This window comes from Miscanthus floridulus, chromosome 12 (genome assembly GCF_019320115.1).
Source record: "Miscanthus floridulus cultivar M001 chromosome 12, ASM1932011v1, whole genome shotgun sequence".
In the NCBI taxonomy this organism is placed as follows: domain Eukaryota; kingdom Viridiplantae; phylum Streptophyta; class Magnoliopsida; order Poales; family Poaceae; genus Miscanthus; species Miscanthus floridulus.
Genome location: NC_089591.1, coordinates 23,332,716 through 23,354,044, shown reverse-complemented (window position 1 = coordinate 23,354,044; position 21,329 = coordinate 23,332,716).

The following is a 21,329-nucleotide window of genomic DNA, read 5'->3' as shown; positions in this document are numbered from 1 at the left end:
TTTCCTTGATTCCAATAGACACATAAATAAGAAACAAACATGTTTGGGTTACAAGTCCATTACTTGATCCAACTTGACTATCTCAACATGTTATTTATGCTTATTCCTAGCACCACTTTCTTAATCTCATAGTCTTAACCAAATGAGCGAAAAAGTGCACATCTTATCTCTAGAAGATGATAGTCATAATCATGTAAAGATTAGTACCTTATGGACAATCCTTTCATAGGTTAAGAAACTCATCCCTTTTGGTCAAATGTACTTAAATGCTACATTCATGCTCAATCTTCTGATCTTATCACCCATGATATAAATGAATGAAGCACATAACATCAACTTCATCTTATTCAGTGTGCCCAACAATGGAGATGGATAAATAAAGTTTTGGTTCTATTGGTCTTTTCCCACCAACAGAGCCCATGCACTTCATCTCTACCTTGTCTTTATGAGTATGACACACTTCAAGCAAAGTGTGGCAAGAGTTTGTCGATTCCCCAAATTTTTACAAGTGAAGGTTCTGAACCTACCAAACCAAAATCCAAACTCAAAACCAAGATAGGTTTGGAGGAAGAAGGTGACATCACCATTAGAGGCACCACCATAGGAATCCTCATCTTAAGAGCAAACCGACGTACTTGATCAATGAAGTTCACAAGGAGAAGTCTGATTCGAAGGACCTACAAAACCGAACCCTCACCGAAAGAGTTAGCTTTGGGGAGATGCACTCCCGTGTATCTTGGTAAGTATTCTTTCCCCATTTGTTTAGTATTAGTTTCTTTTAAATAGTTAAAAATGATGAATGAAAAACAAAACAATAATTTATCTTTGCATTAGCCATTTATAGTAATAATGTGGATGTAGTAAAATTGAAAACAAAATAAAAAGGTGTGCTGAGTTTTCTTTAATTTAAGAGCTAAATAAAATAAAGAGGACTTAGAATAATCTCTTAAAATGGAAATGATGAATAGTTGCTCTGTTGTAATTTCTTTCAAGTACCTAGTTTTCAGCCTTGAATTCTCCTGAGTTTTGGATAAAACTAATTTGATATAAACATTTACTCTGAACTTGAAACTCGTGGGTATCCTATGCGTGATCTAAGCTAAGTAATTGACGGATATGATATGAGAAGGTCTGAGCTACTATTTATCTTGTTCCAAGTGACACTAAAGTTCTACAGATTTAGTTCTTGAAAAACACAAAAATGTTACATGATGAGTTCCTGTATGACAAAGCTTATGTTGGCATTTCTTAGCGCAATCACCAAGTGAGGAGGTTTTAAGTCCATCAATGGCAATAGCGCTAGAAACAGAAATGTCTATTGGTATTTCTTAACACCATTACAAAGATTAAGTTAATCTTAGCAACGCTGCCTAGAAACACCAACTATGATAGTTATTAATGATTGTAGAGAATGTTCGCAAGTGCATGGATCTATCATTGTAGCATTGCACCCAGAAGTATTCAGGGTATCGTTATTTATATTTTCCCAAAGGAGGACAAGGTATAAGAGTTTAGCATGAGCATGAACAAGATTACATACCTACATAGAGGACCATAATTCATGACAAGGGTAAAAATGGTATATCATGGATAGTGGACACACATCTGGGATGACCTCAAGGATAAAAGGAAAACAAAGAATAAAAGAATGTTCCCAAATGGAGCCGGCATGTTCTAATATAGCCGTGCAAAGAACAATTGATCATCATACAAGTTACATGATTAGAGCCAGAGTTAAGTGTAAGATAGGTCGAGAGGCCACCAAGTACTAGTCTACCAACAACCTCGTGTGACAATTTAGACTCCTACACTGTGCCACCTACCCACCAACTGTGGAGTAGGAAATGTATTCACTTGCTTCCATGTACTCAGGCACCACGCCCAATTACACAGAAGCTACCCACATCCCCCCTGGACTTTGACCCTATGGATCAACAAGCATAGGACATGGGCACACCCAAAGGCACGATGAACCACCACCTCAACTTTTCTCTAATTCTACTCATACAAGATGTATGAATGATTAAGCATGAAGTTCTACATGTCAAGACCATAGCATACAAACTATATACTAGTACATATATCATGATTATAACATGAGAACTATAGTCTAGTTCATATGCATTGCTATATTCTAAGTATGAGAGCATGACTGTTGGGGACCAATACTAGGATACCCAAAGAGGAGGGGTTAATAACCGCCAACATTGATACGAAGTCAAGAGTGCGACTATAGCTCCAACTGAACCCTAGGTATGCAAGCTCCACCTTGCTCGACCTCTGAGGGCTGTGCTTCACCTCACCTAACCTTTAGGTCTACGCTCTGCCTTGCCCAACCCTTGGTTCCTCGCTCTGCCTCGCCTGACCTCTGAGGGCTACACTCTACCTCGCCCAACCTATGAGGTTTGTGCTCCACCTCGCTCGACCTCTAAGGGCTATGCTCTGCCTCACCCAACCTTTAGGGGAGGACTTCGCCTCACCCGACCCTGAGGCCACGGGTTTTGACTCACCCAACCCCAAGGTAGCAGGCTCTACCTCGCCCAACTCTTGGGTCTACTCTCCGCCTTGCTCGGCCTCTCGGGGAGGACTCTACCTTGCCTGACCCTAAGGCCTCAGGCTCTGCCTCGCCTAACCTTTGGGTCTATGCTCTGCCTCACTTGACCCTTGGGTCTACGCTCCACCTTGCTCGACCTCAAGGCCATGGGCTCTGCCTTGCTTGACCTCTAAAGGTAGGCTCTACCTCGCCCGACCCTTGGGTCTATGCTCTGGCTCAACTGACCTCTGGGGGAGGGCTCCACCTTGCCCGACCCTAAGGCCACAAGCTCCACCTCACCCAACAGAGACCCGTACTGCCACAAACCACTCTAGGTCCTAATGAATGAGCCTAGGTCAAAGCTCTGACACTAGGGAGGTGACCGGCACACCCCAATGTAACCATGGCCATGATGGGCCATACCTAGGGTTTCACATAAGGAATAGTGTTGGGGGTACCGATGTTGTTCTGCTTAACCCTCATATGGGCACTGATAGGCATGTCAGTTCACCATGATGTTTGTTCAAATAGAGTCGAGCGCCATGATCATGAGACGACATCTACGCATGGTGCCAGTGACGGATAGGGCCACGATGTGGAGCTATCCCTGTTGATGTCTATAGGGTCAGCGGGATCCGTGTTAAGGAAAAGGAGGACCTGGCGATTCTAGAGGACTTCTTCTCCTTCTGCTCCTCCTCTTTTCCCTCCACTGTAACCCATGCTTTCCCATGGCCTATAAAAGGGAAAATAGGGCATCCCATGAAAGGGACCTCAACTAGATTCCACTCAACTCCACTTGACTGGACTTGACTTAGATTGATCGCATCACAACAAAAGCTTAGAGCACGCAAGCACTCATCTGAGAAGCAACCGAGCTCTTGGCACCTATTAGTTCCTCTCACCAAAGACTTGGGACCTGTCCCTCTCTCGACTGTTTGTAACCCCTACTACGAACTTTCAGTGCTAGTAACATAAGCAACAATAATGAACTAGACATAGGGACATTTTGCCCGAACTAGTATAAACCTCGTGTCCTCTTAGCACACCAACCGGGCAAGACGCGCAATATTAGAAATTTACTTGTTGGTGGTAACTCGAAACACCGATAGTTGGTGCGCCAGGTAGGGGCCTTTTGAGCATCTCAACATCCACTGTAGGCCTTGGATGGCTTGTCGCAACCTCAGCTGGGTCCTAGGCATGCACATGTGCTTTGGGGACTTGGACTACATCATCATGATGGAGGGAGAGTTGGTGATGGCTCCTACTGCCGTCCGACCTCTCCACTCTGCTAGCCTCGATGTGATTGCCAGGACGCTTGAGGAGCTATAGCTACATGCACCAGAGGCCCATGCCCCCTGGGAGCAACTAGCTCCTCGACTTTGACTATGAGAGGTTAGAGCACCAGCTCGGCGCCTTCCTAGGACCCGGCCGTCTTAGGAAGACCTATGCCACCTCACCTTCTTATTTGCTAATGTCATGGCGTAGCTTGCTAGAGGGGAGCTGCTCTCTCCGGAATACCTCATCCAGAGTGCCCCAACAGCGTTCCCATTCGGTCTCTGGTCCCCGAGAATGATGAGTTAGTGGGGATGACTAAATATGTCATGGAGTCTTTCCATGACCTCCTCATAGGAGAATCAGAGTCGCTCTCTAGCTCTCACTCCAGCAGGGGGAGCCATCACCCCTCTCGTGAGTGTTTCATGGTGGATACCCCAAGGGACACGTCGAAAGCATCCACAAAGAGGAGGCTACCCTAATGAACGACCTTGACGATGAGGTTGAGGGGGAGACAGGGGCCCCACCCCACCTATAGGTGGAGCAGCTAAAGGATCAACACCTAGAGCTTGACGAAGAATGACTCCAGCTCAAGTCGGAATGCGTGGAGCTTGATTAGGAGATCAAGCACCACAAAGAAGGTGGGCGCGCACATGTCATGGCCCATGACATGAACCAAAGGATCATCAGTGGACTGATGAAGCCCTCCCACACTTCACTTGGGCGAGCTAGAACATCACTGCTATGGTGGCCTTACTCCATGGTCTTTTCGGGGCCCACGACTGCTCGAGGATAATTGGGGCCACTATGAGATTCGCACGCTACTCGAGCGTGTAGTGGTGTAGCAGGCCAAGAGCTCGCTGTCTTAGTGACGCGAGCTCGACGCCAGCCAGCACATGCCCTCAGAGTGAGCCAACAAGGATGCATCGATCCACCAGGCACCGCAAGGTGGCAGGCTACGCACCACTGGTCCCGATGCATGAGCATCTCGGCCACAACCGCGATGCGCACAACACCCTCGATGCCCTTAGGCGTACCCATGGTGATGCGGGAGAGGGAGCTAGCCATAGCTACCACCCTTGTCATGGTGGATGCTACGATAATGGCGAGGACCAAAGCCTGAGCCCTAGGCCTATCGAGGCCTTAGGCCTTCGGGACAACACATCCTCAATGCCGCCTTCCTGCCAAGGTACCGACCGCCAAACAATATCCCAAAATACTCTAGGGAAACAAACCCTACACTATGGCTCAAGGATTATTGGCTTGCCTGCCAAGCCAGTGGTGTGGATAATGATGATTTTATTATCCGCAACCTTCCATTGTTCCTGTCCAACTCGACATGAACATGGTTGGAACACCTTCTGCCCAACAGAATCCAAAGTTGGGCAGGACCTGAAAGAGATCTTTGTGGGGAACTTCTAGAGCATGTACAAGTGCCCTAGGAACCCATGGGATCTCAATAACTACCAACAAAAGGCTAGAGAAACCCTTCATGGGAACATCTGGCGCTTTTCTTGGTAGTGCAATGAGCTGCCTAACGTCGCCGATGTCGACGTTATAGGAGCTTTCCTATCTAGGACCACCTATGAGTCCCTAGTTCACAAGCTTGGACATAAGGTCCTGCAAACCACCACTGAGCTCCTCGACATCGCCACCAGCCACTGCCTTAGGTGAGGAGGCGGTTATTAGAGCGATCTTTGACCGCCTAAAAGGCAAGGCAAAGCAGGATGAAGATGCCAACAAAGGCACCTCTAGCCGTCCTAGTAAGAAGAAGAATAGGCAGCGGCGTGAGAGCTTGCTCATGGCCACCTCCGACCGCAAGGGGGGCCAAAAGCCCACGGAGGGTACTTTGGACCACTTCAAGAAGCTACTCAAAGGGCCATGCCCGAACCATTCCTTCCCTGTCAAGCATCTATACAAGGACTATGGCCTCATGAAGAGGTTCTTGTTTAGGGGTTTCAACAAGGGGGCATAGGAAGGACCCCAAGCTGACCTGCGGACCATGTCGAGGGGATAGACGGTGACTTTCCAATACTAGATGGCTAGATCATGATCTTTGGAAGGTCAGCAGCCTATGACTCCAAGTGTCACCAGAAGCTCATGCAGCCACGAGGTCTATACGACCGAAGCCAGCCATGCCTACCTTCCTCCAGTGGTCAGAGTCCGCCATTAATCTTTGATCAGACCGACCACCTAGAGAGCGTCCCACAACTGGGGAGGTATCCATTCATGGTCAACCCGATCATCGGCACTGAAGTGGCTCTCCAAGGTACTAATGGACAAAGGCAGCGGCCTCAACATCATGTATGACAAGATGCTCGACGCCATGGGCATCAGTCGATCCCACATCTAACTGACCGGAGCACCTTTCCATGGCATCATGCCTAGAAAGCAGGCCGTGTCCACTTGGGTAGATCGATCTACCCATCACCTTTGGGGATCCATCCAATTATAGGATGGAGACCCTCACCTTCGAGGTCGTTGGGTTCCATGGAACCTACCATGCCATCCTAGGATGTCCATGCTATGCAAAGTTTATGGCTATCCCCAACTACACCTACCTAAAGCTAAAGATGTTAGGCCCAGGTGGGGTCATCGCCATCGGCACCTCATTTCAGCGTGCCTATGAGTGCGAAGTCGAATGTTGCGATAACGTTGTGGCAATTTTCACCTCCAAGGAGCTTGTGGCCATAAGGAAGGAGCTTGCCAAAGAAACACCAGACCACCAGCGATCAGCCAGGTCTTTCGAGCAGATGGAGGGCACTAAGGAGGTCCTCATAGACCCAACGGCTCCAAAAGCAAAGTGGTGTGCATTGGCACCACGCTTTCCTTTGAATAAGAAAGCACGCTCATCAACTTTCTCTGTGCCAACAAAGACATCTTTGCATGGAAACCCTCGGACATGCTAGGCATTCCAAGAGAAGTTGCCGAGCATACCTTGAAGATCAAGTCAGGCTCCAAGCTAGTGAAGTAGTGCCTGCATCACTTCGATGAGGGGAAACATAGAGCCATCGGTGAGGAGATTGCAAAACTTTTGGTGGCTAGGTTCATCAATGAAGTATACCACCCCGAGTGGTTAGCCAATCCTATTCTTATTGAAAGAAGAGTAGGAAATGGAGAATGTGTGTTGACTACACAGGGTCTCAACAAAGCATGTCCGAAGGATCCGTTTCCTTTGCCACACATAGACCAAGTAGTCGACTCTACCTCAGGGTACAAAACCCTTTGCTTCCTTGATGTGTACTCTTGGTTACTATCAAATCATGATGAAAGAGTTCAACCAGCTGATGACATCTTTCATCACCCCCTTCGTATTGTTCTGCTATGTCACAATGCCATTCAGGTCTAAAGAACTCTAGGGCTATGTACCAGTGTTGTATGCTCTAGTGTTTTGGAGACCTCATTGGGTGAACCATTGAGGCATATGTGGATGACATTGTGGTCAAGTCAAAACATGCTGACTTGGTCATAGCCGACCTTGAGCAGACCTTTAGAAAACTCTAAGCAAATGGCATTAAGCTCAACCCCAAGAAATGCTGTTTTAGGGTCCCAAGAGGTATGCTACTAGGCTTCATCATCTCAGAGCATGGCATCGAAGCCAACCTAGAGAAGATCTCAGCCTTCACAAGGATGGGCCCAATTCTGAACATGAAGGGGGTACATTGAGTTATAGGATGCCTCACCGCACTCAGCCGCTTCATCTCATGCCTTGGCGAATGCGGTCTCCCCCTCTATTAGCTTCTAAAGAAGGCCGACCATTTTGAATGGACACTCGAGGTCCTAGGAGGTGCTTGACATGGTCAAATGGCTCCTAATGAAGGCCCCAATCCTGGTTCCTTTGATCCGACAAAGAATCACTTCTACTCTACATTGCGGCCACCACGCAAGTGGTCAATGCTGCCTTGGTGGTGGAGCTGAGAAGAAGAGGGACACACCCTCAAAGTATAGTGCCCCATGTACTTCATAAGTGAGGTCTTGTCCAATTCCAAGACCCGCTACCCCCAAATCCAGAAGCTCCTGTACTGTCAGTCCTCATCACCAAGAGGAAGCTATGCCACTACTTCGAGTCACATCTGGTGACGGTCATGATGTCCTTCCCCCTCAGGTGAGGTCGTCCAAAACTAGGGTGACATAGGAAGGATCATGATGTGGGTGCTCGAGCTGATGGGTCATGGCATTACTGTATGTCTCCTAGATGGCCATCAAGTCCCAAGTGCTAGCTAATTTAGTTGCAGAGTGGACCAAGGTCCAAATGCCACCAGTGGTCATCGACCAAGAGTACTGGACAATGTACTTTGATGGATCACTGATGAAGAAAGGCACTGGCATAGGGCTAGTCTTCATTTCACCCCTTAGGGTATGCATGAGGTACATGGTTCATATCCATTTCCCCTCCTCCAACAATGTGCCTGAATATGAGGTGCTCATCAATGGCCTACGGATCGCCATTGAGCACAATATCCGATGCCTCAATGTCCAGGGAGACTCCCAGCTGGTCATCGACCAAGTCATGAAAAAGTCAAGCTACCACAATGCCAAGATGGCCGCATACTACCGAGAAGTCCACCAGCTAGAGGACAAGTTCGAATGGCCTCGAGCTCAATCACATCCCGAGGCGGCTTAATGAGGCAGCCAACGCGCTAGTGAAGGTGGCATCTGGTCGAGAGCCGATGCTGACAGACATCTTTGTCAGCGATCAGCATGAACCCTTGGTCCACTATGAGGAGCCAAAACAAGCCAGTGATGGGCCACCTGCCCTAGGCTCAGAGGCTAACTAGCCATCGGCTCCATCTGACCATGAAGTCATGGAGCTTGATGAGGATCCAGCGACAGAGCTCGACCCTCTAGCTGACTAGGAGGATGCCTTACCTCAACTACTTTCTCCATGAGGCACTACCGACGGACAAGATGAAGGCTTGGTGGCTTATGCATTGTGCCAAGTCCTTCATCCTTGTTGAGGGCAAACTCTACAAGCAAAGCCACACTAGGATCCTATAGCGCTGCATCCCCATCGAACAGGGGAGCCAGTTGCTAAGCGATATCCACAGTGGGATCTACGGTCACCATGCTGCACCTAGAACCCTAGGTCAAAAATGCATTCCATCAAGGCTTGTACTGGCCAACCATAGTAGCCAATGCTGAATAGATTGTGCACACCTATGAAGGGTGTTACTACTATGCTCGGCAGACTCTGCCAGCCCAAGCACTCTAGGCGATCCCCATCACATGGTCATTCATAGTCTAGGGGCTCGATCTAGTCAGACCTCTCAAAAGAGCAGCTCGAGGCTATACCCACTTGCTTATCACTATAGACAAGTTTACCAAGTGGATAGAGGCCCGTCCAATCTTTGCAATCAAATCCAAGCAAGCCAGTGCTATTCTTCCTTGATATCAGTCCATCGCTTTGCAGTACCAAACTCCATCATCACCGACAATGGCATGTAGTTCACTAGGAAGAAGTTCCTCCAATTTTATGATGAATATGAAATCTGCATTGACTAGGCCGCTATAGCGCACCCCTACATGAACGGGCATGTCAAGCATGCAAATGGCATGGTCCTACAAGGCCTCTTGCCTAGGATATTCAACTGGTTGAATAAGTTTGGTGGACGATGGGTCACAGAGCTTCTCATGGTGCTCCAGAGCCTGAGGATGACTCCCAGCTAGGCCACCAGCTACACACCATTCTTCAAGGTCTACGGTTCCGAGGCTATCATCCTGACCAACCTTGACTATGGAGTGCCAAGGGTTAGGGCGAACAATGAATAGGGAGCCAAGGCATCCCTCGAGGATGCCATGGACCTGCTGGATGAAGTGTGCAATGTTGCCCTCCTACGCTCGGCCAAGTACCAGTAGGCATTGCGATGGTACCATAGCCATCGAGTGCAGGGGTCAGGCCTTCAATGTAGGAGACCTAGGTCCTCTGCCTCATCTAGACCAGCAAGGACCAACACAAGCTCTCTCCACCATGGGAGGGACCATACATCATCGTGGAGGTGCTCTGGCTAGGCGCCTACAAGCTCAAGACCATCGACATCGAGGTAAGTCCTGTCACAGCAGGGCAACACAAGTGGCCGGATGGCTTGGCCGCTGTCAAGAGACTGAGTAGGGAGTAGCATGATGCCCTATGTGGGTTATGCTAACCCCATCATGAACAATGGACATGGACTCCACTCGAACATGTCCAGTAAGTCCTATCACAACAGGGCAACACAAGTGATCAGACGGCTTGGCCGCTGCCGAGAGATGGGTAGGGAGCAGTAGGATGTCCCATGTGGGTTATGTCGACCCCATCACGAATGACGAACACCGACTCCACTCAAACATGTTCAATAAGAGCTCCCCAAACCTATCACTCATGCCATCAAGGTAGGTCCTACACTAGCAGGTCACCCTTAATTTATGTGTGTTTTTCTCTTAGTAATTTTGCTATTGAGCCCTCGACCCTAGCAACGGCAAGGGGTTAGGTCACGCTCGAGGGGCTGGTAAGGGTGTCTATTCGGTAGACATTCTTGATGCCCGACCCCTTTCTCATGCTAAAACCTAAAGGCAAGATGTGTGGGAGCAAACGCTGGGTGAAATTGGTTGGACTACAAGAAACCTACGCCCCTGGTGGCTATGACATTTTTTGCTCACCAGCATGATCGGAGTTTGTTCCCCACACCCTGAGCTTTAGCCTCTGCCTTCTTAGGAAGGGTTCAAAGTGGCCCACCTATAGAATCTCCATTGAGGAGAGGCTAGCAGGTCACCCAAAGTCAATCGGACGGCTCTGGCCATGCCTGAGAGATAGGTAGGGAGCAGTAGAATGTGCCATGTAGGTCAAACCAACTCCATCATGAGGAACGAACCCAAACCCCACATGGACATATCTGGTAAAAGATTCCCTAACCCGTTGCTCGAGACATCAAGGTAACTTTACCAACCCCCACTTGACCTTTTTAGTACATGAGCATTCATTCATCCATTCTCATGCATGCATTCATTCATTCATTCATTCATTCATACATTCATTCATTCCTACATTCATCTCATACATCCAAGCATTGCATATGCAATTATTGCATCACAATGCTTCGCGTCGCGTCACGAAGCGGTAGTCATCTCATTTGACATGAGTGGCGACCGACCAAGGTTTGAAGGTTAGCCCACAAAGGGCTTGAGGCCTGCCTCGTGTCAAATAGAGCCAGGGGAGAAAAACTTAGATGAGCCCCAGTGGCCTAGCCCAACCCCGCTCAGAAGCAGGATAGGGACATCTAGACCTTTTTTGTTTGATCCTAACCTCAAGCCTAAGCCCACAGAATCTCCCTCGAGGAGAGACCAGTGGGTTAAGGAGTAGTGGAATGCCACATGAGGGCTATGCCGACCTTGTCTATGAATGATGGACCCGGATTCTACTCAGACGTGTCTGTTAGTGAGCTCACCGAGCATGACACTTGAGCCATCGATGCAAGTGTCATTAACTTAGCCCCTCCAATTGTGGAAACTAAGGATGGGGTGACGCATGAAATCTGGCCGACCCCTACTAACCCCCACTGGGGCTTAGGGGCTTGAGCCACCTAACCTAAACTTAGGAGTCCAACTGACCAGTGTTCGAAGGCTAGCCCATGAAGGGCCTAAGGCTACCTCATGTCGAATAGAGCCAGGGGAGAAAACACGTAGATGAGCCCTAGCGGCCTTTGCCTGACCCACTTAAAAGCAGATCGAGTCATCTCAACCTTCTCGTTCGATCCTAACCTTGAGCTGAGCCCACATAATTTCCATCAGGGAGAGGTCAGCAGGCCACCTGAGTTGCTCTTTGGAGAGACATGGGCATCTGCTAGGAGGCGGGTTAAGCAGCAGTGGATTGCCACATGAGGGCTATGCCAACCCCACCACAAACTGACAGACCTAGATTCCACTAAAACATACCCATTAGTGAGCTCACCTGAGTGTGTCACTCGAGCCATCGAGGCAAGTGATGTTATCTCAACCCCTCTGGTTGCGGAAACCGTGGACGAGGTGACTGATCACAAAGATGAGCTAACCCTCGACTGGACCCCTATGACTGTGTGGGGGTTTCAAGGAAAGTTGGACTCATAAGGAGACCAAATACGTGGTCACAGAATGATGGCTCAGATCCTAGGGAGGGAGTACGCACAAAAACATGAGACACTTTCTCTAACTAGTTTCGCTATCCTCTCCTCAATCTTTAGTGACACCTAACCCTAGCAATGGCAAGGGTCGAGTCTCACTTGGGGCTGATAAGGGTATACGTACACCCTTTCTGAAATAGTCATCGTGCCCGACACCCTTCCTCATGGTAAACCTAGTAGCAAGGTCTGTGGAAATGAACGACTAAGCAAGGCTAGGTCGGACTATGAGAAATCTATGCCCCAATGGCTATGGTACTCTTGCTTACCTAGCTTGATCATAGTTTCCCTCCTACACCTTGGGCTCTATAGTCTTAACAAACGGAAGGGTCGAAATGCATTAACCCCTTTTCACACATAAAAAGGGAGGAAAAACAAATTCGTTCGCACCAAAACAAAATGACAAGTTTGTTCAAATGATACAGAAAGATCGGCACTTGTCCGCTGATTACAAGAATGATTGCCTGACCTATTGAACTAACTAACCCCTCCGAGGAGAACTATGTCTTCAATCTTGTCCTCTAGGTCCTACTGAAAGGGGAGCCACCACCGCTTCTATCTCCTCTAGCCCATGGACTCCATAGCCAGGCATGAAGCCATGGCTCATCATCTCTAGATCGGTGCTGTCCACATAGTGAGAACAAGCAGTCATGAATGATTGATTGACCCCAGCATGAAGGGTGTTCCTCTCAAGATGGCGCACCCACACTATGATCTCAACTGGCATGGGCTGCGAGCGAGCTGGTCCCCTCCGACCGCACCACATCAAGGTCATCGCAAAACACTCTGAGGGTAGCGCTCAAGATACCGAGCTTGTCGCTCTTAGCCTAAAGATTCCTCCTTGCCTCGACGAGGTCCATGGCTAGCCCAGTAGAGACGCTTCTCAGCCTCCAGCTTCTAGGTCATCACAGTTTCTGAGCTCGACTTGGAGGGAGCCAACCTTCTACTATGCATTGTTGTGCTCTTGGCAGGCCTGGTCACAGCTCTCAGAGGGCCTGGTCATGCTCCTCGTGAGTCATACCATGCTCCGAGTGGAGCCTCTCATGATTTGGAGGAGCTCATCCCACTCCTTACGTAGCTAGGTGACCATCGTGGCATCTAGACTCGCCCTCTTCACTAGGGCTATGAGCTTCTCCTTGGCCCCAGCTTTAGCTCCCTTTCCTTCTCGGCCTTGGCTAGTAGGTTGATGATCTGCTGGTGGGTCTTAGCATCCTTTTGGAGCAACTCATCCCACTCCTTCCTAACCTTGGTAGCCTCCTCATTGTCCCTCCATGATCTCACCGATAGGGCCTCAAACGCCCTCTCGGTCTCATCAACATGTCGATGGGCCTCGGCCACCCATGACCGAAAGACTGTCCACCTCCTCAGCGAGGGGAGTTAGCTCGGACACCCTCTACTAGGTGGCAATAAACTAAGTGGTCACCTCCCCGTGCAGTCGTGCCTCCTCGATGAGGCGGTCCTAGGTTTCCTTCTACTCATGAAGGAACGGAGACTTCCCCCGACTGTGAGCGATATGGGACTAAAAGGAGATGATTGACAGAATACAAAAAATATATAGAGAAAGAAAAGAGTGATAAGTAGGGTCAAGCGAATACTCAGCCGAAGGGAATGACAACATCAAGCAAGGCACCTCGAGCATGGTCTAGGGCTTCGAGCATGAATGCAACCCCCATGTCGAGGCTCTCCCGCTCCATGCTCTCTGCGGCATCGTCGAGAGTGAAGAGCATCGATGTCAGATCCTCTAGACTCGCCCACTAGAGTAGGGGCTCACCCCGTGCAAGCAAGTCACTGCCCACCAACATTAGGGCTAGGGATGGCTCCTTGCCTGCTCCGGTCGTCACCGACCCTTCTTGTCGTGATGTCCCCATTGGGACACTCCCTCTAGTGATGGAAGGGGTTAGTAGTATGGACGTTGACTCCTCTCCTAGCACCACGACCTCTAGGGACCCCTTGGCCATGTCCCCCTCCATCCAGCCCACACTAGACATCGCTGCCTAGGCTACTGATGGCTTAGGTTGTCGTAGAACCGACCAATTTATAAGAGCACAAGTACAATGGTAGCCCGCAAGTAATCACACTATCATACTTGAGCCCATATAAACCTAGTAATCTGTCGAGTACCACAATGGGTCTCAATAAACGATCCAAATGCAATCAAGATCGTACATGATTCAACATACATGTGACATATTACATAAAGTTCATAGATACATTTCATTCATCAGAGTACGGACTAGAGTTATTACAAACCAAGTTTGATAGATAGTAGCGGAAGCAAATTAAAGTTCAAAAGTAGCATTTATGAATAGAGTTCAAATACAGTGCCATCATATGATCACAATCCACAAAAGCATGATAGAAGAATTTTTGAAGATGCCTGCCCAAGGCTCACTCCTCATCCATGGCGGGATAGAAGCAATTCTTGCAATACCCATGATAGACGGTACCATCTACAACAATGGGAATAAAACCTTGAGTACGAGAAGGTACTCAGCTAGACTTACCCATCATGAACCAGAAATAAATTGACTCCAAGGATTTAGCTTGATGACATTTTGCATAAAAAGCGATTAACTCACTCATACAATTATACTTCGGTCATCAAGTTAATTATTGTTATTCATCTCTAGATTAGCAACTATCCTATGCCAAGCATGTTGTATATCATTTTAAGATTATACAATAGTAACCATAGCCAGTGCAGCAATTCCATGTTTAACCGAACCATCACATTTCATAATACAATTACTATGATGTTGGTACTAGCCAAGTTTCTCACTATCTGGGAGAGACGGCGATTCGAATTGATTTCAACCAGCTAGGAATTTATTCCTAACATAAACCCAGGCAGACCAGATCAACGGTCACCTTAGGTCACCTTTGGTACAACTCAAGTACACATTTCGCGGGTTCTTCTAGCACCGCATAATCAGGGACAACCAGCTGCCAGGATGATTAGGACTATCCTGCCCTTGGGATAATGCCTGGCTCCCTGCACATCCTTACTACCATCAGAGTGCGCACTTTGATAGAGTGAGGCTCGGCTTGAGTTGAGCTACTAATTTTGTGATCGGAATGAGTTATCCGGACAGCTAAGTGATAGGCATGCATTCAATATTGTTAAACAGCGCCAACAATGGTACAGTCCTTAATCGGCATAGACGGAATCACATGAGTCAACCTACACATAGACTTTGCCCTGGCCTCCATTTACATTACCCCATGGTTCTTTTCCATGATAGCAAATATAGCCAACCATGCTTTGGTATCCACCTATATCTCATAGGTGACGGGAAATCACCCGACTTCTACCGGTCTAAGCATGGCTAAGCATATATTCAATCCTAGACCCACACAGGGTTAAAGGTGTATATATCTCGACAAGGTAGTTCCATGCATCAAGGGTTTCTAGTCAACTCTTATAACCTAATGCATCAATCATAAAAGGACTTAGGTAATATTTTGTAAAACACTGGGAGACTTAGAATGCTCTGGGGCTTGCCTTTTAGAAAAGAGGTGGGGCGGTGGTCAGGGCACTCGGGGAGCTCTTCTAGATTCTACTCCTCTTCTTTGGGAGCTATGGCTTGAGGATTCTACTTCTGATCCCCTTCCTCTTCTTCATTGAATTCTAGCAACGTTATCTCCTCGGTCGATCCTATATGCATGATCATGGAATAAGATATTGCGAATGCATGTATGATGACACGTATAATATGATAAGAAGTGATGAATGCATCCTTGTAAGTATTTTCAATAGCATGGTGTCAAAGTAATAATAAGTGCAACCTAATCTACTAAGTAGGTGCATATCATATTTTCATAAAACACTACACTTCATGATGAACACAACAAAATTTGGTTCATAAGATTTGGATCTCTAGAACTCCACTTATGATTTTTCAAAGTTAGCATGTAAATCTAAAAATAATTGAACTCTACCCTAGTCCTACAGTCGCTAATAGCTAGGACCCAAGTGTTAGTCGGGCCCCACATGTCAGAGAGACAGAAATCGGGGAGAGGTCCGGCCGATGGTTCGTCGGTGGTAGTGACTACACCGACGTGATCTACTCATCTGCCCGCACCCGATGATTGTCTTGCATGGGCGAAAGAAGTGTGGGAACTTCCTCATTGATGACCATGGCGGATGCCGGCGATGGTGCGGTGGTACACCGGCCAACTCCGTCCAGGGCTTGGCAAAGCGATGGCTTCCTAGGCTCTAGGGAGGTCCAACAGAGCTTCTGGAGGTAACTAGGACATGGTGGAAGCTATGGGTGAGCTTGGCCACATGCACCACTACACGACGGCACATAGAGCTCAACAGCGAGGTCGCCATTCTGACTCAATGGCGATGGCACAAGGGTCTCTGTCTTGCCAACAACTAGGCCTAGGGTTGCTTAGTTCGGTGCGCTCAAAAGGAGGATGATACGGTGGCGAAGCTGTGCTCGGCAAACTCGCATGCCACGATGGGCATGGCGACTACGACGGCGTCGGTGATGTGTTACAGTGGAACCAAATAGTAGCATGGGATCGGTGCGGTACATGAGTACTATGGCTTAAAGGCAGTTCTAGGATAGGGAAAAGAGAAGCACAAGGTGCAGCGAGGAAACGTGGCCATGGCGGCCATGGCGGAACTCCAGTGGGGATGCACCCACGGTGATGCAACACAAAATGTGGCTTACCCAAGTGATGACTATGAGCGTGGCTAGGTGGGAATGGTAGAGTAGAGCGAGGCAAAGCTATGCATGAAGTGGATTCGAGAATGGGGCGGCGATGAGCACACGCGAGCTCGGTGGAGCGACTGCGACGGCAATGGTGAGCACAGGTGAGCAACTGAGCACTCGAGATGGAAATGACCAACGTTGTGGTGGGTTATACATGTTGCTAGAGTCATGCTAGCGGTCGATGCCTAATGAGCGGACCCTGCACTGGTGTATGTACGCCAAATGGCATGAGCGGCCAGTGCCTGGTCGGCCACGACGGCACAAGCTCGGCCACCATCAGAGCCTGCATTAGCGCCTAACAGCCCAAGTTGATGCCATTCAAACTCTTAATCCACAGCACATTAGCAAAAATTATCTGAACAAAACTTGTAGCCCTATGTACCATCTCTAAGTTCTCTTAAAGGATCAAGGCCTAATTCTCAACAGATAAGTAGTAAAATCATCACAAAGTCAAGTACATCAGCACTGTCGGCGCAAAAAGACTTAGCAAAAATTTTTGTGTGAAAACAGTGAAATGTTGATTCTTATGAGCCAAATTCAAGCATGTAAGGAGCTGAACTTGCCTATGACCCAAAAATAAAAGTTGTTGCCCTACTCAAATACTACAACATTGCTTTAGTGAACACATCCATGCAAAGTCTCTATGACATAGTTCTAACTAGGTCAAACATACTACATTTAAATGATGACTAACACTTGAACTATGACTTAGTGACCAAACTTTGAGTGGAGTTTTGGGTAGGTATGAAAGGTGGGTCATACTTGCATCACATATTTTGCTAAGTCAAAAACCGGACCTCAAGGAGATGCAAGTCATACACTTTGATCAAGGTGTGCAAGTGTGTGGAATTTTTATAACTTCCTAATTCTAAAAAATTTTTGGTACTCCTTTGAATCATGAATCTCTCCCTTTTTGGGATGAATGCATTTATTCGAAAGTATGGGCTATTTTATTTCTTTTTTCTTTTCTTTTCTTCATGCTGTTTAGCATGTATTTTTTTCTCTCATGCTCGGCCTCTGGAGCAGGACACTGCCTCACCTGACCTTGAGGCCGAGGGCTCTACCTCGCCGACCTTTGGGTCTGCGCTTCGCCTCACCTGGCCTTGAAGCCGTGAGCTCTGCCTCGCCTGACCTCCGAGCGCTAGCTCCGCATCACCTGGCCTCTAAAGGCAGGCTCTACCTTGCCTAACCCTTAGGTATGTGCTTTGCCTCGCTGGACCCTTGGGTCTACTTTTCGCCTCACCTGACCCTTGGGTCTACACTTCACCTCGCCCGGCCTCTAGGGGAGGACTCCGCCTCACCCAACGGAGACCCGTACTGCAGCCAACCACTCTAGGTCCAAACGAATGGGCCTAGGTCAAAGGTCTGACACCAGGGAATTGATCGGCACACCCTGATGTAACCCGTGGCTGTGATGGGCCATACCTAGGGTTTCACATTAGGTACAGCATCAGACGTACCAATGATGTTCTGCCTAACCCTCGTACGGGCACTGACAGGTGCATCAGTTCACCACGATGTCCCTTAGGACAGAGTGGAGCACCACGATTGGGAGACAACATCTGTGCATGGCACCAGTGATGGATAGGGCCACAACGTGTAGCCATCCCTATTGATGTCTATAGGGTTGGTGGGACCTGCGTGAAGGAAAAGGAGGACCCAATGATCCTTGAGGACTTCTTCTCATTCTCCTCCTCCTCTTTTCCCTCCACTATAACCCATGCTTTCCCTTGGCCTATAAAAGGGAAAGCAGGGCATCCTAGGAAAGGAACCTCAACTGCACTCGACTCAGATCGATCGCATCGCAACACAAGCTTAGAGCACAAAAGCATGTAGCCGAAAAGCAACCGACCTCTCAACACCCATAAGTTCCTCTCACCAGAGACTTGGGACCTATCCCTCTCTCAACTGTTTGTAATCCATACTATGAACTTTCAGTGCTAGTAACACGACTAGCAACAACAAACTTGATGTAGGGACATTCTGCTCGAACTAGTATAAACTACATGTCCTTTTAGCACACCATCCGGGCTAGACGAGCAATATTAGAAATTTACTTGTTGGTGGCAACTCAAAACACCAACAATGACCATCAAAGAATTCTTTACATTCATACCAAGTGTTGCTTATCTTCCGAGGAGACAAGCTCTCCAAGTAGCTCTTGCCTTCCCCACAATACTACTACTAAAACTAAAAGAGTACAAGAGATGAGTAGTGAGGTCGAGGCTCCAAATGTTGGTGTGTTTGAGAGGTGAGCATTGGCCCTCTATTTATAGTGGAGTGAGGATGGTTTGGTGTTGGGAAATTAGGAAACACCCAGTAACCATCGTAGCATGGCGGCATGCAACCACCAGAACGAGGTGGGGCTGAGGCGCATTGGGGGTGGGTGTGGCCACACCCTGGCCTACTCCGTTAGCCACCACCTTGCTCTGGTGGGCCACTAGCTAGGCCTAGGTCGCATCCTCGGTGGTATTCTACCTAGGTAAGTAGTGTAGGTGGGCTTCTCCATTTCTTTCATTTGTGCATTTCTGCTTTACGCTTTCTATTTGAGCCTTTTTGCTAGGTTTTGTTTATTTTCCACTTGTATTCGAATGTATGACCTACAAAACATGTTTCCTTCAATACAAGTGGAACTAGGTCAATAGTACATGCATATGTGTCAAAAGTATGTTTATTTCTCCTATTTTGGATAATAATTGGCGGTCGAATGTTGTCATTAGTAACGGCCAACAAATCCCCCAAGCTTAACCTTTGCTCATCCCGAGCAAATAGCTAAGTATTTGGTAATTGATCAGGAGTTGCTACTATGCTGATGCAATTCACAAGTGCCATGTTTATAACAAAGTATTCTTCCACAATTCAAATAAGTTGGCATTTTTATCCACCCTTTTACCTTGATCCCTGTGGGGCATATAGCTTTTCCAAGTTCTTGGGCGGTTGCAAGATAGAATGGTTATAACAGAATCACCAATCATTCATTCTTTGATTAACCATCTATCCTGAGGTTTTATGAGTTTTGATAAATAAATGTAAGTTCCTCAAATGATTCTCTCAATTGCTTAATGTGTATGAAACCTCACCAAATGCATTTGATTTTGCCTTCTTTTTCATATCCTACCACTAAGGCTTTTGAGTGGAGTTTTGGGTAGGTATGAAAGGTGGGGCATACTTGCATCACATATTTTGCTAAGTCAAAAACCGGACCTCAAGGAGATGCAAGTCATACACTTTGATCAAGGCGTGCAAGTGTGTGGAATTTTTATAACTTCCTAATTCTAAATAATTTTTGGTACTCCTTTGAATCATGAATCTCTCCCTTTTTGGGGTGAATGCATTTATTCAAAAGTATGGGCTATTTTATTTCTTTTTCTTTTCTTTTCTTCATGTTGTTTAGCATGTATTTTTTCTCTGATGCCCGGTCTCTAGGGGAGGACTCTGCCTCGCCCCACCCCGAGGCCACGGCTCTGTCTCATTGACCTTTGGGTCTGTGCTCTGTCTCGCCCGACCCTTGGGTCTGTGCTCCACCTCACCCAGCCTTGAGGCCGTGGGCTCTGCCTCGCCTGACCTCTGAGCGCTAGCTCCGCCTCACCCAACCTATAAAGGTGGGCTCTACCTCGCCTGAGCCTTGGGTCTATGCTCCACCACAGACGACCCTTGGGTCTACTTTCTACCTCACCCGACCCTTAGGTCTACACTTCGCCTTGCCCATCCTCTAGGGGAGGACTCCACCTCGCTCGACCCTAAGGCCGTGGGCTCCACCTCGCCCAATGGAGACCCGTACCACCGCCAACTACTCTAGGTCCTAACGAATGGGCCTAGGTCAAAGGTCTGACACTAGGGAAGTGACTGGCATGCCCTGATGTAGCCCATGGCTATGATGGGCCAAACCTAGGGTTTCACATCAGGAACAACATCAGACGTACTAATTTTGTTCTGCCTAACCCTCGTATAGGCACTAATAGATGCGTTGGTTCACCACGATGTTCGTTAGGATGGAGTGGAGCACCATGATCGGGAGACAACATCTGCGCATGGCACTAGTGATGGATGGAGCCACAACGTGGAGCAATCCCTGTTGACGTCTATAGGGTCAGTGGGACCCACGTGAAGGAAAAGGAGGACCTGACGATCCAAGTGGACTTCTTCTCCTTCTCCTCCTCCTCTTTTCCCTCCACTATAACTTGTGCTTTCCCTTGGCCTATAAAAGGGAAAGCAGGGCATCCCATGAAAGGGACCTCAACTAGACTCCACTCGACTCCACTCGACTAGACTCGACTTAGATCGATCGCATCGCAACACAAGCTTAGAGCACACAAGCACGCAGTCGTGAAGCAACCAAGCTCTCGACACTCGTAAGTTCCTCTCACTAGAGACTTGGGACCTATCCCTCTCTCAACTATTTGTAATCCCTACTATGAACTTTCAGTGCTAGTAACATGAGCAGCAGCAATGAACTGGACATAGGGACATTCTACTCGAACCAGTATAAACCACATGTTCTCTTAGCACACCATCCGGGCCAAACGAGCACTATTAGAAATTTACTTGTTGGTGGCAACAAGAAACACCAACAATGACCATCAAAGAATTCTTTACATTCATACCAAGTGTTGCTTATCTTCTGAGGAGACAAGCTCTCCAAGTAGCTCTTGCCTTCCTCACAATACTACTACT